A 19,370-nucleotide genomic window follows, 5' to 3' on the forward strand; every position below is an offset into this window, starting at 1 on the left:
TGCAGCAAAACCACATTGGAGGAGCTCTGGTGGGGCCCACAGAGGGACGGGATGCCCTGGAGCAGCATCACCACACAGCCTGCAACTGCAATGCACCCTGCAGTCTGCCAGCAAAGGTCCTGCTTCTGCATAGATATGTGTGTGTTTAACCCTATGCACAATGATGACTAATTCCCTTGGCTTTGTATGTATGGGACTAATTTGGATGTGATTTCTTGTAGGAATGAGTCTTATGTGTCATTATGATTAATGTAAACATACGCTCAGCATCAACATAAAGCTGTTCCAGCCACAACCACTGACATACAGCCATTCTGCCCTGATTCCTTGCTAGTGTATTTCAGTGCAGGTTAAAAAGGAAGAGAAATCACTCTGCATAGAAGTAGCTAAAACCAGAAATGCTTGAGTGCATGTGATACTCAGGAGCACAGGTGACAGCGAAGGCATGACAAGTTGTGTGGCAGTATCTTTCCAGTCTATGCAACACAGAGAGGTTATTTATTTCTATATATTATTTACGTGATTTTTTTTCTTAAAGTACCAGAATGAAGGCACTGAAGAATGATATCTTCTGTCTCTGCGAGGTGGGACACAGCTCAGTGAAAAGGCAAAATATAAGACCTTGGTGCTAATCTAAATCCTGTATTCGGGGTGAATTTCATCCACCCAGTGCAGCAGAGCAAACTTCCCCAACCGCAGCATCCTTCAGAGCCACTCAACCCTGACCTGCAGAATACCACCTCTGGGGCTGAGAAACTGGATGGTATTCTGGTTTTCAACCCACTTTTACTGTAGTGAAATATTTCCAATAAAAATAGGAGCTGTTTGGTGTATGGCTCCAGCATTTGCAGCACTGGGACTTTGCACTTTAGAAAATCCCTTGTTCACTCTTATGTGATGTGTGAGATCATGGAAAGACAGAGCAATTCGCCTTCTGCCTGCCAAACACCCAATCACCATTTAGAAACTTTACAGCATCCCTTGGTGGATATATATTAGCATCGTTTAACTACTTGCAGATATTTTTCTGAGAATGTAAATCAGAAGTATGAAAAAACAAGAGATAATCAGGGCAGCCCTTGTGGCAGGAGGAAGCCACAAAAGGAGGGAAAGTGAATCTTGGGAACCTATTCTCCATCTCAAATGGGCATAGAAGTGGCCTTTTTAGGTAAACACATGCTCATTTATCACCTACTGCTACCATCGCTTACAGTAACGTGCATGTTTTTAGGGGCAGTAACAGGAGAGACCATTGCCCTGGGCAGTCTGCACGCTGTTAGGTAAGTTCTCAAGTGTTTCTTGTTGTTGATAACAGGGTCGAACAAGTGCAGCAGGGACCATCCCCATGGCTACCTGCCTCCCTGGTACCAGGAGGACTCATCTAATGAGCATCACAGCAGAAATCAGGGATGGTGAGGATCTGTGCGTTGGCTTCACAGGTCCCTCCATCACAGGAGTCGATGCTGGGGTGATGGAGGAGCTGTGAACACAGCTCCGGAGGTTGGCAGCTCGAGGCCAGCATTGCTAGCGGCTGCGATGAGAAAGCAGAGCAGAGAAGTACCGGTGTGGTTAGCTGGATCAGCTGGCCAGACGTACATACAGCCCTGCACCACGGACTGGGAAAAGTGCCCACACGCTAATGAGTACAGAGACACGGCAATTAGCTTGTAAGCGCTTTGGATTAGGACCATCTGCGCCGTGCTTATACAATACCTGCTGCAATGGGCCCTCCGCCTGCCTTGCTGAAATGCTCCTGCAGGACGAACACCCAGAGCAAGGAGCTCATGTTTTTACTGTTATCACTGCATGTCTTTTTGGAATAAGTGGGGGAAACAATTATTTTTCAAAAGAACATCTTGTTATAACAACTCTGAGAATTTCTGCTCAGAGCAGCTCAGTCCTGAACTCAGTAACACTTTCCAGCCACGGAGCACAGCAGAGACATATGCAGGTTTTTGGACAGGAAGGGAGAAGATGGACTGGAGACAATTCTGCAGAAGATTCAAGTACATTTCCAGGAAAAGACAAATGATTCATCACACTTCTAATAGCGGTTATAGGCATAACTGTGAAAGCAGTAGCACAGCACAAGCAATCAGATTAATTAAGATGAACCAGGATGACATCAGTTCTGAAAATCTGAAAGAGGAGAAGATTTGGGCTGTGATATCTTCAGGGGACAGGCTGAAACTTTCCAGCAATCACCAAATCAGAATTTACAGCTCGAAACATGCATGAAAAACAACCTGGAAAGGGGTCCTGAAAACCACCAGGGTCCAGTCCAGCACCAGGGGAGCAGCTCGTGTCCTCTGCTCCCAAAATTAAACTTTCTATTCATTGTGCCTTATAGTTTAGCAGTTCATTGTAGGAAAGATTACAGAGATTTAAAAAGAAAAGTAGGTTCCTGGGGTAAAATTCTTCTACTTGCTCTTGTATTTGTAAGACAGCCCACGCTTTATGGGGAGAAGACATGTGCAACTAGTTTTGCATCTGTCAGGAAAAAAGGCTAGCCACTGTCTGCCAAATCTGAGCATTCAACCTGCCATTAATGAAACAGCGATGGTTTTGAGGCAGAATAATAAGACAGTGGTCTGACGTGGTGTGTGATGTGTCGGGGGATATCTGTGTCTGGGTTAACTAGGTTACACGGATGTGCTGCAAGGGTCAGCAGTGCCACCTGGCACCATACCGTCCTAGGTAGGGACTGTGTAGGATGTTCTTTTCACAAATCCAGCTGTGCTTTAGAAATCCAACATAAATTAAGAAAATTTTGCAATGACTGCACATGATGCATCTAACTATGCTTTAGGATCCATTATATGCAGAAGTACTGGTTATTATGGATCTTGCTCCATAAACTCATGGCTCCAATGAAATCTTAAATAAAGCTTCTAGAAGACTTCAGTGAAGCCAATGATTAATGCCTTTTCCTACTGAGTTTGCAGAAGTTTTATTTCTGAGCACTGACCAGAAGCTGAGAGAAGGGTCCAATGACTTAGGTTGTGCTTGAGGATTTCCCTGCACTCAGTTCCCTAACCGTGAGAGATTTTTCAGTGTCTTGTGCAAATAATGCAGGATCTCTGTTGCTTTCTCTCCAACAAGGCTAACGCTTCCTCCTGGGAACAGGAAAGTATATGGAGGACAGCATGGAGGTCAGGACCCATGATGGAGGCAGAACAAAGAGCTGGAGGTCCAGGCTGAGTCCAAAAGAGCTCTCAAAGAGGATGGGCAAAACTCCACATCCATTGAAATCACTGCATGCAGAGGGTCCAGGCAGCAGTGCAGTGAGGTTTGTCTGAGCTGCAATGAAACTTCCAGAGGGAGGACTCAGTGACCTCATGGGAGGAAATCTGCCAGGTTGTCTCCTGTCCCCTTCCAGAGTATGATTACTTATGTAGCACACAGCTTGTTGGTGTACCTGGTTTAGTCTTCATTGTCTCCAAGAAAACATCTCCTAATGTCTGTAGCAGAGACTTTTGTAATTTTAAACAGTGAAATGCTAACAAATATTGTCAAGAGTATCAATCCCTCCAATCAATGAGTGCTGCAATAGTTTGGTTCAACGTTGAGCACATGTCCTTAGCACAGCATCCAGAGTCCAGACTGAAAATCACATTTATGTGTTCAAAAACTTGAATGGATTAAAAAACACTAAGAAGAAACAGTGCCCAAGCTAGCACCCTGCAGAAATTCCAGTGGATTGAGCTGATTGAGCACATATCAGCTGCTCCCCAGGAGGCTTTTCAGAAAGCTGGGCAGGTCCTGCTTGATCTTCTCTGTAGGAGAGGTGCTCCCCAGCCATCAACCCAAGCAAAAGACAAGGTGACAGTGCTACCCAGGAGAGCGAGACCTTCATGCTGTGGGCTTATGACTCTTTGGAAACAGCCAGCATGCTTTTTTGTGGTGTGGAGGAGTACAAATGTTAAATACTGCTGTCCCATAGATTCACCCTGGCCAGAAACCACAATGTGAGTCTCCTCCTTGCTTAGCAACACAAGCCGCCTGTGTGCACGGGTCTCAGCTCACTGTGAGCACCTTGCTGGAGCCTGTGACAGGGAAACCATGCCACATCTGGCCAAGGTTTCTTTCCAGGACTGATCCACGTCCTGGAACATGGAGTCTCCCAGGCAGCTGGATATAGGGGGTCAGGCAGATTTTGGTTACCCTAGCAACTCACATGTTATGATTCCTAAACAACTGAGATGTTGGAAGGCTGGGGACACTTGAGGGAAATGGTTATGGAAAATAAAAATAATCTTCCAGCCATGCAGGCACACTGTGTGGTAAGACCTGCTTATTGAACTGCTTTCAACTCCTCATCATTTTCTGGATGGCCAACAGATTACCAACTATCAGACCAGATATTCTATTGTCCGGCTCCCCTTTCTTAAGTTCAGACACTTGCAAAAGAAGAACCTGCCCAGGAGTGCAAGCAGATGGCCAGTGGCCGTGCCCTGCACTGTGCCCCTCGGTGTGCTGCCTCCAATCAGCCTTTCACAGCTTACAATTGTTTCATTAGGCTGAAGGAGCTGCGAAACACCAACCGAGAGTGTGAAATAGGATGATGAAGATTACTGAAGGTGGGGGCATCAGATCTTGATGCAACACCAATCAGCATTGCTCCAGGGACATCAGTGCAGCAGCTCAGTTCACTCGACACCAATGATAAGCACTTGCAGATCACCTTCATCATCACCTTTTGAAACTTCTGTTGTGTTCACCTGGAAACCGTTTTGATTTGAGAAGTGCTATGTTCAGATCTCACCCGCCAAGCTGATTTCCAGCTTCCTGTGCTGAACAGTTTCCTCTGTAGATCAGTGCTCATAACCCTGATAACTTTCATTTAGTTTCACAGCTCCTGACCTGAATCAATTCCCCAGTCATTTAATTTGAGGCTTATAATTAATTATGTAGTAGCTCATCTTAATCAAGCATTTGTTAACTGCCAAAATGCCCACCCTGTGAATGACTGTGTTTCTATAGCACAAGGTGTCCTCACAAGGAGAAGCACAATGTGGAGCTGGTCAGGCAGAGCGGTAGTTTTGTGTCAGCTGGTGTCATGCATTTCAGCTCTGGCAAAATTAATCAGAATTTTCTTTTTCTTCTCTACCTGCTCTGAACTGTGTTTGCAAAGGTCAGCTGGCACTCACAGGATACAGCATTAACAGAAATCTGCCAATTACTTGAGATGTCCTATCAAAATATTTTCAAGGCAGGCTTTTTGCAAGTACAGGTACAACATGAGTCACATCTAAAGTAAGCCCCACAGTAGGAGTCACTGTGATAAGCAGGCTAAATCAAATCAGTTGGTCTGACTCATGTTTTGTATTCATCAACTTTGCAGTGATCTGTCTTTTCTGATAGTCAGGCTACTTGCATGTGCTCTGGTAATTCAGAGGGAAGCGCAGACCAAGAGCTAAGCAGCCTTGTGCAGCAGCAAAAGAAATACAAGTCACAGGACATAAGAAAATGTCAAAAACGCCATAGGACATAAGAATGTCATAAATGTCATAGGACATAAAAAAAAAATGATCCTACCTAGCTGACCTCTGTCCATGGATGGGTAGAAAAGCCGTTGGCTTGAGCGAAGGCCACTCAGCTCTGAATATTCGACTGATTTGCAGTCTGCCAGCCGACAAGCTAAGAAAAGAGATCGCGAGCTACTTCGGATAAAAATGGATCATAACGCTTATCTTCCGCAGCAGTCCCAAATACCCAGCAGCCAAAAACAGTATAATAAGAACAAGATAACAAAACCACATTCACATTGGTATGACTGTAGCTCTGCAGCCCTAAGCAGCCCCAACAGTACTGTACTGGCCCAAGGTGAAGGCAGCCTCTGGACCCCTACTTTGGAGAGAAGAAATTGGGCAAAAATGAGACACTAGTCTCTCTTCCAATGGCCCCATCCTGGCCTGGCGGGTCCCCCTCTTTCTCATGCCACCCAATGTGCTGGGCAGCCGGGCATGGAGGGGTGCCACTTACCAAAAAGCAGTCAATGAACATAATCAGCAAGGAAAGGGCTATGAATTTACTGGGTAGATAGCTGATTGGGGCTAGTTCTTGGGATCTTTTTGCTCCGTCATATCTCTAGCAGTTGACCAACTATACCAGTCTCCCTCAAAATATTTTAGGTTCAAAGTCTTTTTGACAGGTTCATGGCCATTGGGGGCTGTGGAGCTGGTCTGGTTCACTAAGGAAATGATGGCTTTGCATATCAGCAAATGTAAAAAGCAGATACTTTGACACTTTAGTAGTCCTAATTTAAAGATTGTGGATTGATTTTTTTGAATAATCCTATAAACCAACAATCTGACTTGTCCCCATAGGATCTCAGGCCAAAGACCTGTTTTTTTCACAGATAATTAGGATTATTCCAGCAGTCACAGTCTCTTCTGCAACCTTGAAGAGTTACATCATGAACCTTGATGTGGGTGGTGGGAAGCTATTGAAGAAAATAGAAGCCACAGAAAATGAGGAACCCTGTGGTAGGCCAGGATGAGACATGGGATGTATGGAAATTTGAGGGGATGCAATTTGCAGAAACAGCTATTAGACACAAGAGTGGAAGCTGCAAGGAGGGAAACCCATCTGTCTTGGGTGGCCACTTGTTCAGCCAGCGTTGGTCTCTGGGTGATTGGTCTGACAAGGTACAATGTTCCACTGCCAAAATGTGAATAATTATTATCAAAACAGGCCTAAATAATGATGCTTTGAACTCATTTCTGGAACTGAGGATTGCGGCTCAATAACAGGTATGCTCATTGATAAGGCTTTTCTGAGAAAAAATGTGACAATTTGGGGAAATTGGTTATGTTATATCTAGGATGCTTGTTGTGCTTTCAGATTCAGACAAATGATGACAATTTGAAGTGTGACTGCTTCTTGGCTACCAAAATTACAGAAAATCGAATCTGAAAGTTTTAAAGCACTCATAGCAGCCAACTCCAAAAAGCTCATGCCATTCCCCAAGTGTCTTCGTCCAGCTCTGGAGCTAAGCAACATGCTGGTTTTTGAATAGCACAACCCAACTGGGATTTGAAAATTAGCATAAAAGTTTAAATTCCTTTTGATTAATTTTTGTTGGTGATTAATTGGTCTTTAACAAAGGATATTACCTCATAATTTACTGCAATGTTAACCAAATGACAGGATTTCAAAATCATGGTTCTTCCCTGGGTAGTGCACTCTGAATTAAAATGTTCACCCTTAGTACACATAGTGTCTTATTCTTAAGGGAAGGACACCGTTGAAGCTAAATCAAGAGAAGAAGCAAGGACTATCATATTTATAATTAGTTTAATGTCTCTGAGAAACACCAACACTCTGGAGTTTTAAGGTCCATGACTGTTTTGGAAATTGTGCGCTTTCTAGGCAACATGCCACTGCTCAAAGAGCTCTTTCGTACCCGAAGTTCCTCATCATTCATTTCACTGATGAGATGTTTTGGGATGAACCACGCATTGCTAGAGTTCATTTTGAGATTTGTCTTGTGCCCATCCTAATGTGAAGCTTCCATCCAGACAGTGTCGGGTGCACTGAGACATGGAGGTGACAAGCAACTCATCACTTGGTGAAGGAAGATAAAAATTTTGTAAGTAAGTCAGGCGATTGCCATCGTCACTTCTGAGAAGCATTTATACCTGGAACACACCTATTGAAACTGTCAGACCTCAGGTACTCCATTTTCCCCACTGGAGTCAACAGCAAAGCACCACAAGACCAATATCTTATACTTTTAAAGTCCTTTTTATTAAAATAAAACAGTCAAAACCAGCTAATAAACATTCTCTAATTTAGAAGAATTGTTCCTGTTAGTATATTAATCTGCAGGAACAGGAAAGGCAAGTTCCTGGAGCTGGCTAATGGGCATGACCCATCCTGAAGATTAAGATCTAATTAGGAACCCCTACCTCAAACTAAGACACATTTCAATTGTTCTATCTGACAACAAAAAGCCAAAAAGTCCCTTGTACTTCAGGCAGAGATGTCCAGAGAAGGGCTCACCCTGTGCTTGTGTCATCCTCTACAAGTAAACCTTGTGTGAAAAACAGACCAGAGAGTTTGTACATGCCCCATTCAAGGTCAGGTTGGATGAGGCTTTGAGCAATCTGATCTAGTTGAGGATGTCCTGCTCATTGAAGGGGGTTGGACTAGATGGCCTTTAAAGGTCCTTTCCAACCCAACCTATTCTATGATCCTATGAAAAAAAGCAAATCTTGGAGGAGATCCGAGCAATTTAAATCTTCAACAGAGGTAGGTGGGTCTCTTGGAGCAGTGACAATTTGACATCAGATGTGCTTCTAGAGATTTGTGTGTTTTTTTAATTACGAATTTAGTAGTAGCTTAAAAAATAAGGAGGTTCTGAGTGAAAATTGCAGTCTTCTCCCACTGGTATTAATTGATCAGGCACTCTGTGGACCAATGTGCAATGGAATAATTTAGGAAAAAAAAACACATTTTCCATACTATGTATGTGTGATGTCACCGCTCCTAAATGGAAATATTACAAGTATTGCAGCAAATTTTGCCACAGACAGATGTGGACTTATTTTCTAGTAGCACCTACCATGCCATGTTACCAAGCTGTGGATGTGCTTAAATAGAAAACCTGGCAGCTGTTAATAGCCTAACAGTTCTTCCTCCTCTGCTTCTCCTCATTCCCCTCTCCCACAGCAAGGAAGAGACAGGGATGGGGACAGGGGACCAGGCTGTCCCTCTCATCGTCAGGTTGCACTGGCCCAGCCATAGCGTGAAGCCACAGCCTCACCCCGCACCTGAATTTTCAGAGACACTCTCTGTTTCAGAAGTAACTGGAAATAAACAGCCTTGCTGAACAGAGACTGTGTGCATGTGTACGTGTGTATGGAGGGGTAGACTGATGATGTCCCTTTACATTATAATGATGTTTATACTCAGGATAACGAATTACCAGCCTGCCCAGTGACAGTGTGCAGGCACCGGCCTTCAGTTGTGTGCTGCCTGAGCACCATCGGTAATGCAGAGATGTTTCCTGAGTGCGACGCAAGCTTTGCTGCCCTTGTTGCAAGTGAGAACATTTTCCAGGCCATCGACCCTGTCCCTCACCCCAGCCTTGGGCCAGTCAAGGGCAGGGTTAGCCAGGTCCTGGCTTGAGCTGCCAACAGCCTCCTCAGCACCATGATGCTGGTGGGATCACCCACGCTCAGGTGGGTGTTTCCCTTCCCCAATGAGCTCTGTGCCATGCTATGAATGCTGCAGGCGGCTTCACACTGCCCCTGTAGGCATGACACTTCTGGGGCATGGCTCCTCTCACCAGTCCTTGCTGGGACTCTTTAGCCCGGAGAATGGAAAGCTGAGGGGAGACCTTATTATTGCTTATAAGTATCTAAAGGGTGGGTTGAAGGAGGATGGAGCCAGACTCTTTTCAGTGGTTCCCAGTGACAGGATGTGGGGCAATGGGCACAAGTTGGAACATAGGAAGTTCCATTCAAACACAAGAAAAAACTCCTTTACAGTTAGAATAACTGAGCACTGGCACAGGCTGCCCAGGGAGGTTGTGGAGTCCCCTTCTCTGGAGATTTTCAAAACCCGCCTGGAGTAACGTGCTCTAGGCAATCCTGCTTTAGCAGGGGAGTTGGACTAGATGATCTCTAGAGGTCCCTTCCAACTCTGAAAATTCCATGATTCCGTGATTCCATGAAATGTCCTCCTTCCCCCTCAGCAGAGATGCGCTGAGATGCACTCAATGTATGGTTACAGCAATTTAACACAGGTGCAGCCAGGGCTGGTGAGCTGCAGCTCGTCAGCTTTGGTGCCCGAGCAAGCAGGTGGTAACTTGGGAAGCCCCCATAAATCACAGCCTACCCGAACTGAACAGCCTTTGAGTGCCCACGGGCAAGGAAAAGGAGAAAGCCAGGGTCTAAACCACGGTTAAGCAAGTTTATAGATGTGGCCTAAGAAATACGCGCTGGAAAGTGCTGGCAGGAGGAAGCAATAAAACAGTAGGGCAAACAGAACCATCATGGTACAGCATATATCTTGTTGTTTCTTGCGTTTCTCCTGTTGCTTCTTCTAATCGTCTGTAATCATAATAGGCCATGCTCTTCCCACTCAAATTAATCAACATTTGCACTGTCTGACTGTGAGCGGAGCTCAGGATAAACAGGCACTCTAAAATATGTCCTTATTAACCTCTGTAATCCTCTCTGTGGTTGTTAAAGGTGATGGCAATTTACTATATATTATTCCATTTCATTTAGTATTTTTCTTTATATAAAATTTCATTTCCAGTTTCTGTCTGTTCTACCAGTGGAGAGGGGAAAATATGACACTAACTCTCTGTCCTTCACTCTGCGGGGAAAAGGATAAAAGCCAGAGGTCTGAGGGAACAGCAAAAAGCCATATTTATAGAAGATTCACCTCCATTCTCTTGATTTGTACTAAATGTATTTATTAGAAATACAATTGAGTACTCGCAAGGGCACCGTCAATTTAAAAATTACTGTGTCTCTGCCTGGAAATTACTTACTGTCCCTTGCCACAAATAAAATCATAGCTCAGTATAAATGAAAACAAGGCAGAAGCAAAAGTCTCTGTTATTCTTTGCTATTCCCCCCCAGTTTTTTGTATTCACACAGCCCTCTATCTCTTGGCAGCCATCTAATTGCCTCTTTGTATTTACAATCACTCTCCCTCTTCAGAGGTTTGTTGCACAGTTGCAGCCAAGGGAAAAACATTTTCTTTACAAAAATGGTATCAGGAGGTGGGAAGAAGACAGAGACCCTTCCCGTGCTTGTAAGCCAACTAAATGTAAACTGAAAGGTAAAATGTAAATGAAAAGAGCTTAACTTTTTGCCTTGCTATGATTTCTAGTAGTGACTTTATTGCTTGCTTTTCTGTCATTTGTTGCTGTACACCTTAACCACCTTATTTTTATTAATTATGAATGAACGTACACTTTTAGAGAGGGAGAGGGAGAGGTGGCTATTGCGGTGGGGCAGGAGGCTCCCGGGGCCAGGGGTGCGGGGCGCCCGCGGGGTGCTCCTGGCCCCAGCTGTCCAAACACAGCGGGTCTGCCGCCCAGCCACCCCCTGGCTCTAAATATCATAAAAGTTATGAATAACGGGTTCTTGTTCCCCGCCTTCTGGTGTTCGACCCGTAGCAGGACGCGTTTTCCAGATAATCGTTACAGTTGGAAATTTACTGTTTGTAAGATGTGGAATGAAATCCGACCTTCTCGCGACTGCGGCTGTGCAGGAGACGGCAAACGCGTGGCATGTCCCAGCCCAGGGCCAGCAGCAGTCCCCTTTGGGCCACCACAGCCACCCTTCATGCTTCCAGTGTTTCCGGCCGAGGCATCTTCTGCTGTGTGCTACACCCCTTTCTGGTGATACAGCCCTGGGGAACTTGGTTTGTGGGCAATGCCAGGAGGATTGTCTCCACCCTGGCTTCCCCTGCAGCCCCACAATAGAGCTGTGTATGCTATTTATTTAACTCTATGGATAAGTATGTTCCTCAAACCCACATAAAGGTCCTATCCAAGCAGAGCCTGCCTTCATACAGGGGTCTCCTACCCACCACTACAGAATCAGGTAGCACCACTCCTTGTCCTCTAGCCACACACAGAGACAGCAGAAGCATCTGCAAAATCCCAGCAAGGTCATTCAAGGTGAAATCAAACATTTTTTTCTGGCATTAAGTCTTAGCTTGAACCACACTTTTTCCCATCTCTGCTCACCATCCAATGTCTAAGCTGTCGGAAACACACCGTCTACCTGGCACGAGGATGTTGGGCTGCAAAGGCTACGCAGCTCCCTTCATTGGAAAGCTCCCTCAGAGCTTTCCCGCCTTCTCTTTTGGAGCCAAAACTGGTGTGGGAGTGCCACAGCTGTGACAGCTCTGCCAGGTCTCTGCAGTGAGGTCCCTCAGCTGCAGCTCCCTGCCCATCTCACCCCCTTCCAGTGGGCACACACACGTTGTCCGTACCTCTCTTTGGTGACCAGGAGTACCAGAGGGCAATCGTGCCCTTCCATGGCTCGTGGCAGTGGAGATCTTGCAGGAGTAAAGAGAACCCTAATTCATCCCCTCTCTCCTGAGTGCTCTGCTATTTCTGTTTCTCTTCTCTGAGTTTGGGGAACTGTCCGTTACAAGTAAAGCATAAAAATCAGGAAACAGTTCTTATTACTACAGCATATTGCCTCCAGCATGCAGGTTATTACAGAAATGCTGGAAGAGACCCCTACACCACCCTTAGGAGCAGTTTTTGAGTGCCTTATAAGTACGCTTTCCAAATCTTCCATAAGCTTAGCGCTTTAAGACTTGTCTGAATTCATATCCTTTTTACATTCAGAAAGAAAGGGCAAATATTTGGTGAACCCATAATAAATTAAGGATGGATGGATACTAAGAGCAGAATAGTCTATTCTTAGAATTATGTAAATGTGATTTAAATAGAGTTTCTCACAGAGGTTGTGCAGAGAATGGGAGAATCACATTTCTAATGTACCAAGCTAATTTGGAGTCTGGATGAGTTATTTCTCTGAAAATGAAAATTTACCCAATGCCAGCAAAAAGAAAGAAAAATTGGTGAACTTTATTTTAATCAAATGCTAACTTTATTCAGGTTAGCTTTCAAATACCAAGAAGTTGGTTTGGAGGGAGGGGTTGCACTGGGGGTTGATTCCAGGAAACCAAACTATCAATTCCAACTTGCACGTGAGTTTCCTGGGCCCTTGATGAGGCAAACGTGAAGCCCCATCCTCCTCCAGCACATTTTGCACGTGTTGCTCTTTGGGACAAGCTGAGCATCCTCTCTGAGCTCTGAAGGATGCTCTAGGGACAGTGTAGCAAAGAGGCGCTTTCACACACTTCCACCCATACCAGCAGGTCAGTGGTGCGATGCTGAACAGCAACACACTCCTCCAGGATTTCAAATGACTTTGCTCTTCATATTACTTCTGTTCCTGCCACTGGCTTCATGGCCTTTGTCCCCTCCACACCCCTACCCCAGTGCTCTGATGCAGAACGGCCCCTCTGACAGCCTCCCAAGAAAACCTGCAAGCACTAGAGAGTCAGCTCCTCGTGGGTTATTCAAAGTGATCTGTATGTACACTCCTTGTAGTGCTTAAAAGCCTTTTACGAAGGAATGGACCCCGGGGAGCATTGTTGGCCGGCAATCTACCTCTCATTTCTTTTGCCCCACCAGCCTGAATATTTATGAGGTGGCATGTGATTTGGTGGTATCTGGTTCCACATGTAATGCTGATGTCATGTGTTTTAGATTTAAAATGCCAGTTTCATTTTGTAGTGCATAATAATTTGTTTCTTTGGCAGTCCATAAAGAATTGCATTGAGTCTTGGCATGCCGGGCTGCAGCGACGCAGAAGGGGAAGCGGGAGGACTTCGTGTATGCTGGGGGTGGTACCAAGAGTGGTGCAGTTTATGCTCTCTGCCTAAAACATCAGCTGACATCAAGATATATCTATGCATGCCTGCAGCACGTTCTGCTCCAAGTACTTTGCCAGCAATTATGAACGAAGTCCTGCAGTATCTGGGCAATGAGTGTTTGATGTTAAGACCCACCCAGCGGTGTTTGGTGAGGATGGGGAAACTGAGGCAAAGCATTCTGCTAAGGCTACAAAACCCATGTGCAAGAGGGAAATGAACCCATCTTGTACATCTCCCACAGCTGCACCAGAGCCTTCCTTCCTCTCCCAGATATGGGCACCATCAAAATTTGGCTGTATCTCCTCTAAACAGTGCTTTGAGTAGAGGCAGCTCACACCTTCAAACCTCTGTGTGATTTTTTTTTTTTCTGAAATTAGAGTGCTGGATATAATCTATCTATGAAACCTCCTACCTAGGTTTGAGCCAGTTCCCAGTGCAGAATGAGAGGGCTACATTTGGGAAACAGATGCTTAAAAAATAGACAGACTGGATAAAGAAACAGAAAACCAAACATTTTTCTCGCCTAAAACGCTGATGAAAAGAACTCAGACCACTAAGGGAATAACAACAGGAACCAGCAAGGCATGCAATATCCACTGCAGTAAATAAAGGTATTGCCATCAGATACACGCATGTACGAAATTTCATGTGCATTTACATAGGAATCAGAGTCCTTCCAGTAACTTCTGCTGGTTGCAGAGGTGTCTATGCCACGCTGGGTCTTCCCAAACACTTTAGGCTGGATGCTGCTCCCCAGGCGATGGGTGCTAGCACAGTACCACAGGCATTTCTCCATCGTGTCACCTGGGGAGTGTGAGCTCAGGGCATTATTTCTGGAAGAACTGTGATTTTGTAGTGCTGTAAGCAAATTCATTCAAAAGAGGATCAGTTTCTGGTGCAAAAAGCACCCTGCTAGTGCACTGCTATCAGTATACATGCTGGAACTGTACTCTCTCCTGTCTTTGCTACCTGTTCTGCCCAGATAAAATAATCTACGCTTGTGAAAGCACCACCCTGCCTGCGCAGGCTGTACATGAATTGTCATTAGTATCTCAGCTTCGTCAGTCTGGGGTAAGACTCTCTGATACGGCTGTGCTGGCAGAGACTAGCACAGGTGTCTACTTTGCATAGCAGTGTAACTGCAGTGCACTACACTGCTGTGTTTTGTTACTGCATTTGTATGAATACAGCTGTATCAAAAGGAAAGCTCCTGCTGATCTCCTAATAGCTCATCCTAGCATCCATGTCTGAATCAGTAAGAAAAACTATTCACATGAAGTCTAAGGAACAGCTGAGAGAGAAAAATAAACACCCTGAAAACTGACGAGAAGAAAGGAAGAGGAATTCTTAGAGGAATTACTTGCACGACCTGGTTACTGAAATAAACCCAGCTATTACTCCCAGTGCAAGCTCCCACGGATCTGGGTGCTTGGTGGGATGACTCACGGAGACACTCAGCTGTCACTGCTGCCCACAGACAGGAACCAGTTCCCGCGGGGACGGGCGGGACGGGACGTCTGTGTCCTTCACGACCCTCCAGGAAGGCACCAGAGCGCCAGCACATCCCGCAGCCCACACAGGGCTGCTCCCCACCCGGGAATGTGTGGGTGTGTGGCAGGGTTTGCTCCAGACCCATACGTGCTCCGGAGCCACTTCTGCAGCGTGACTGATGAACCCAGTGGGACTCTGCTTGGGCTGCACTGAGGGCTCCAGTAAACCCCGAATTTACCCACTGGTGAGGTTACCCTCTGCCAGGTTATAAAGAGCTGCTCGCTGCTCTCTCCAATGTCAAGAGCTCTGCAAGTAGAAGCAGGGAAGAAATCACAGTGTACCAGGTCTGGCCACTGAATCGAGTATTGCTGTATATTGTGACTTTAATTTCCCATTCCACTCTATGCGCTGATTTGCTGTCTGGCCTGAAGTAGTTTTACCCACTGAGGCAAATGAAGGGAGAGCTAATACCTTCTTTAGACGGATGGACGTAGTTGGAGGAAACAAGCCTCAAGAAAACCAGAGATTTCTTTAGGACTGCCACAACAAAAGGAGCTGATGCAGGTCCAGAATGACTGGTTTGGGTTTAGTCTGACTATATTGATCTGTCAGACAGCTGGAAGAAAGTATCCATGAGAGCAGAGGATGTAACCAAGAGAAGAGATGGGAAGACGCCAAACCCCTATCAGCTCTGAGCCAGGGGTGGGCTGTCCACATTTTCTCAGCTCTGTCTGTTGGTCTAATAAAAGATACTGTCTCTTCCTATATATCCTGCCCTGCATTCTGAGGCTCTCCTAGTAACACCACCACAATTCTTTTTCTGAGCCAAAGCACTGGAATACCATGGTGATAAGCTCAGCACACACACCTTGGCGGGTTGACTGGATAAGGTTACATACCATGTGACAGATTTTTTATATTATTACCGACCTGCCCAAAAGCTCGGTAAGAACTGAACAGGTTGTTCTCATGACATGTTTAACTTCTTTTCCAGGCTGGAGAGCTCTGAACAAATTTCATCAGGCAGCAATCACTTAGATGCACTTTGGACTCCCCACTCTGCCGTTGTTCCTCAGAAGAGACCCAGGGGATGCATTTCTGAGACACCAACTTCAGATTTCCCCTGTCAGAAAGCATTTATCAAAACGGAGAAGTAAAAGATCTCCAGCACCCAATGACGGAGATGTCAGGTCCACTACAGGGTGGTCAGGATACACAATTAACTCACAGCACGCGCACCTTTGTTTCTGTTAACGAACTGCAAGCAAAAGGTGTTTTGCAAATATGATTGGTGTTCAAAAAATATTTTAAAATGAGTGTAGAAATTTCAACCTACAGGCTGCTTTGTTTCCCACTGATGGGAGAAATCAGCTTATGGCAATCCTATGCATTAGTCTTTCCTGAGCTCCTAATATGTTTTGCAGAGTTTCAACCTTCTATTACTCTAAAATAAATATTGCTAGCAGTTATCCCTTGGGAGGTAAGCCTCAAGTCATTGAAATGCATGTGATCTGCATATAGACATCTGTGAAAATCCTGGACAGTTTGGAAAAATAGCCGTGACCGGCAGAACTTCAGAGCTAAAAGTGAAGACAATATCACTCCAAAAGGGTGGAAAAGAAATGTGGTGTCACTGTTGGCAGAGACACTCAAAAAGCAGTAAATAATTTGGCTTTTTTTTTTTTTTCTGTTAACAACATAAATGTGTTCTGGTGCAATTTAAGGGAGGAGTTAAACTGAAGATACTACAGCCCTTTATGTCCCACATTGTCCTTCCAGTTCTGCAATTCTTAATAAAATCAAATATACTCATTTACTTAGCTAGATATACTTATCACTCACAGCTGCAATGGTCTTACTGGAGAACAGAGATTCGTTAGTAACCCTAAAAACTATGTTTTCTGGACCATGTGATGTATTTTACAGAGATATATTTTCTGGGCATCTGTGGTCCCTGCTCCCTGCTAGTCTGTCCCACTGCCCTAAGAGAGCAACCACTGCAACCACTGCTCCTACTATATTCCTCTGACCTGTTTAAAAATTTCCAGCAATGGACAAGTCAGTGCCTCCCCAGGCAGCCTCTCCACTCCTGACTGACTGTACCATTAGAAACTGATCCTGCACTTCTAGCCCAAACTGCTCCCGGTGCCTTCAGGACTTCTTGTCCTGTCCCCTGTGGACACGGGGGCCCTTTCAGCATGAGAAGCTTCTTCCATGCAAAGCAATCGTGATGTTTCTTGGCACTGCCCTGTGTGAGAGCAGACAGAAATGCAAGTTTTGGTAGGGTGTCAGCAATAAACTGTTTCTCTCCACGCGAGACCCTGGAAAACCAACCAGCCAGCACTGCCCGTTGTCCCCAGTGGTGTCACTGCTCTGTTTCACCCATCACAGCTCCTTCACCAAGCCCCTACAACAGAGGAGTGAGAAGAAAAAAGTCATCCCACTCTTCCTTCTCCATCAGTTGCATAAAACGAGGGGCTACAAAACATATCTCCTGTGTCACCCCAGGAACCAGCAGTCACCAGGAGTGAGGGATGCAGAGCGTAACTTTGGCTACACTCATGCAACTTAGAAGAAAAACGTGAAGGAAGAATGTTCAAAGAAATGTGTGAACTATTAAGTGTGAACTATTAAGGCTTAAAAAGTATGTGAACCCCAACTCAGCTCCAGAAAACTGTTAATTAGGTTAAATTTGGTTAGTTCTGTGTGCCCCAGCAAAGCCCATCAGTAAAACAGGCCTCCCGAGCTGGACAAAAGCAGCAGCTCCTTTCCTCTAAATGTGGCTCCAGAGACTCTGTACAGCATTCAGCCAGGGCAAGCTGCTGGTGATCATGGTTTTATCAACAGCTGGGAATAGTTTGTACACAGAAGATTCATCACCTCTTTGCCATGACAGCATATCATAAAATTTGAAGTTAAAAGGAATGTAATCTCACATCTCATCAAAGAGAAGAAATTTGTTGTGTGTTGGTCTTTCCTTTTTTTTTTTAAGACAAAAAGAAAGATTATCTCAACCACAAATGGGAAAGTCTGCCTCTCTATTTATGGCTCGGTTCCTTTGTATGACTGTGCTTAAAACTTTTGCAGTGATTGTTGTCTTGGAACCCCTCATTCTTAGCTTACTGCAAATATTAACTCTTTAGGGTTCACAATATCCTTATGTGAGCTAAACGCGGCAAGGGAGAGCTTTCTCTCATCTAACGTGAACTGTCAAAAAGTTAACTGCCTCCCCAGTAAAGGTAACTTTGATTAATTCATTAATGTTAAGGCAACAAATGTAAAGATACATTTCCAAGCTCACCATCTAGTGCCAGAGGGAGTAAAGCATCTCCTGAGAGCAACTCCGCTCTGCTTCAGGCAGGTGGGATGTGTGGGACCCTGCAGCACCACACCGGCCACAGCAGAGCAGAAGGCATGAGATGTGCATTCTGGATGGCCAACGTTAGATGAGACATCTTCGTCAGTGACTGGGCATCTAAAGGAGCCCCTGTTGCTTAGTCCCATTTGACATCGCTGTTTCCTTCAAAGCTGCTTGAATACGTCGCTGCCTCCCTACCTCCCACTGTCCTCCACCACTGTCACAGCTGAGCGTCTTTCATGTGAAATTAAGCATGAAACCTGGACAGACCTCATGGAGTCCTTGACATATCTTCAGGATGTGCTCTCTGCCTGGGATCCCTCTTTTGGCCATAGTCACTTGCTTTGTCATTATTTTAGGCAGCGATAGTTGTGACGGGGCACTGGAAGAATTGCGCCTGAGGGTAGATGAGTGGTGTTTGTATGGTAAGGAAGGTGTTGCAGCTTTTCCTAAAGGCAGAACAGTTTTTAATTCACTTAATCTCCTTCTACATTGTGTACCACAGCCAGATCCCTTGGAATGAAATTGCTGTCTCCCGCTCCAGCAGGGGCAGCTGGAGGGCCGTGCTCAGGACATCGCTCTCACCTAAGGGACTTTGTTTCTCATGCTAAGTGAGAACAATATTGTAATTAAACATTTCTCCATTAAAACATAGCTCAGTTGTGAGCCCAGCAGTGTCCTCCCTGTTCCAGCGGGCCGGGGTTCCTCCCCAGGCCCCTTGTTTTTGTGTCGGAGGGAGGGTGGAGAGGGCAGCTGAGGCTGGAGGTGCAGATGTGCGTGGGGACCGCCCTGGCCCCGCTGGGGAAGGTGTGCAGACAGCGCTGACAAAGCATCGTCACTTATAACTGAATTACCAGCACAGGATTTATGACTATACTGAATTTAGTGTTACCAGTATTACTGAAATAAAGCCCATGAAAGAGAATTATCTTGAGTCACTGGCCGTAAATCAACCAATCCCCAAATCTGCAGGATGTCGGGGGATGAGAAACGCATGTACTTGTAAGTGCTCTCAGACTCACACAGTGGGCTCCCTGTAAAGCGGGTCTGCATTTCATTTCATCTGTCCAATTAATAATAACTACAGCAAAAA

This window comes from Charadrius vociferus, unplaced genomic scaffold (assembly GCF_000708025.1).
Source record: "Charadrius vociferus isolate BGI_N301 unplaced genomic scaffold, ASM70802v2 scaffold736, whole genome shotgun sequence".
NCBI classification, from domain to species: Eukaryota; Metazoa; Chordata; class Aves; order Charadriiformes; family Charadriidae; genus Charadrius; species Charadrius vociferus.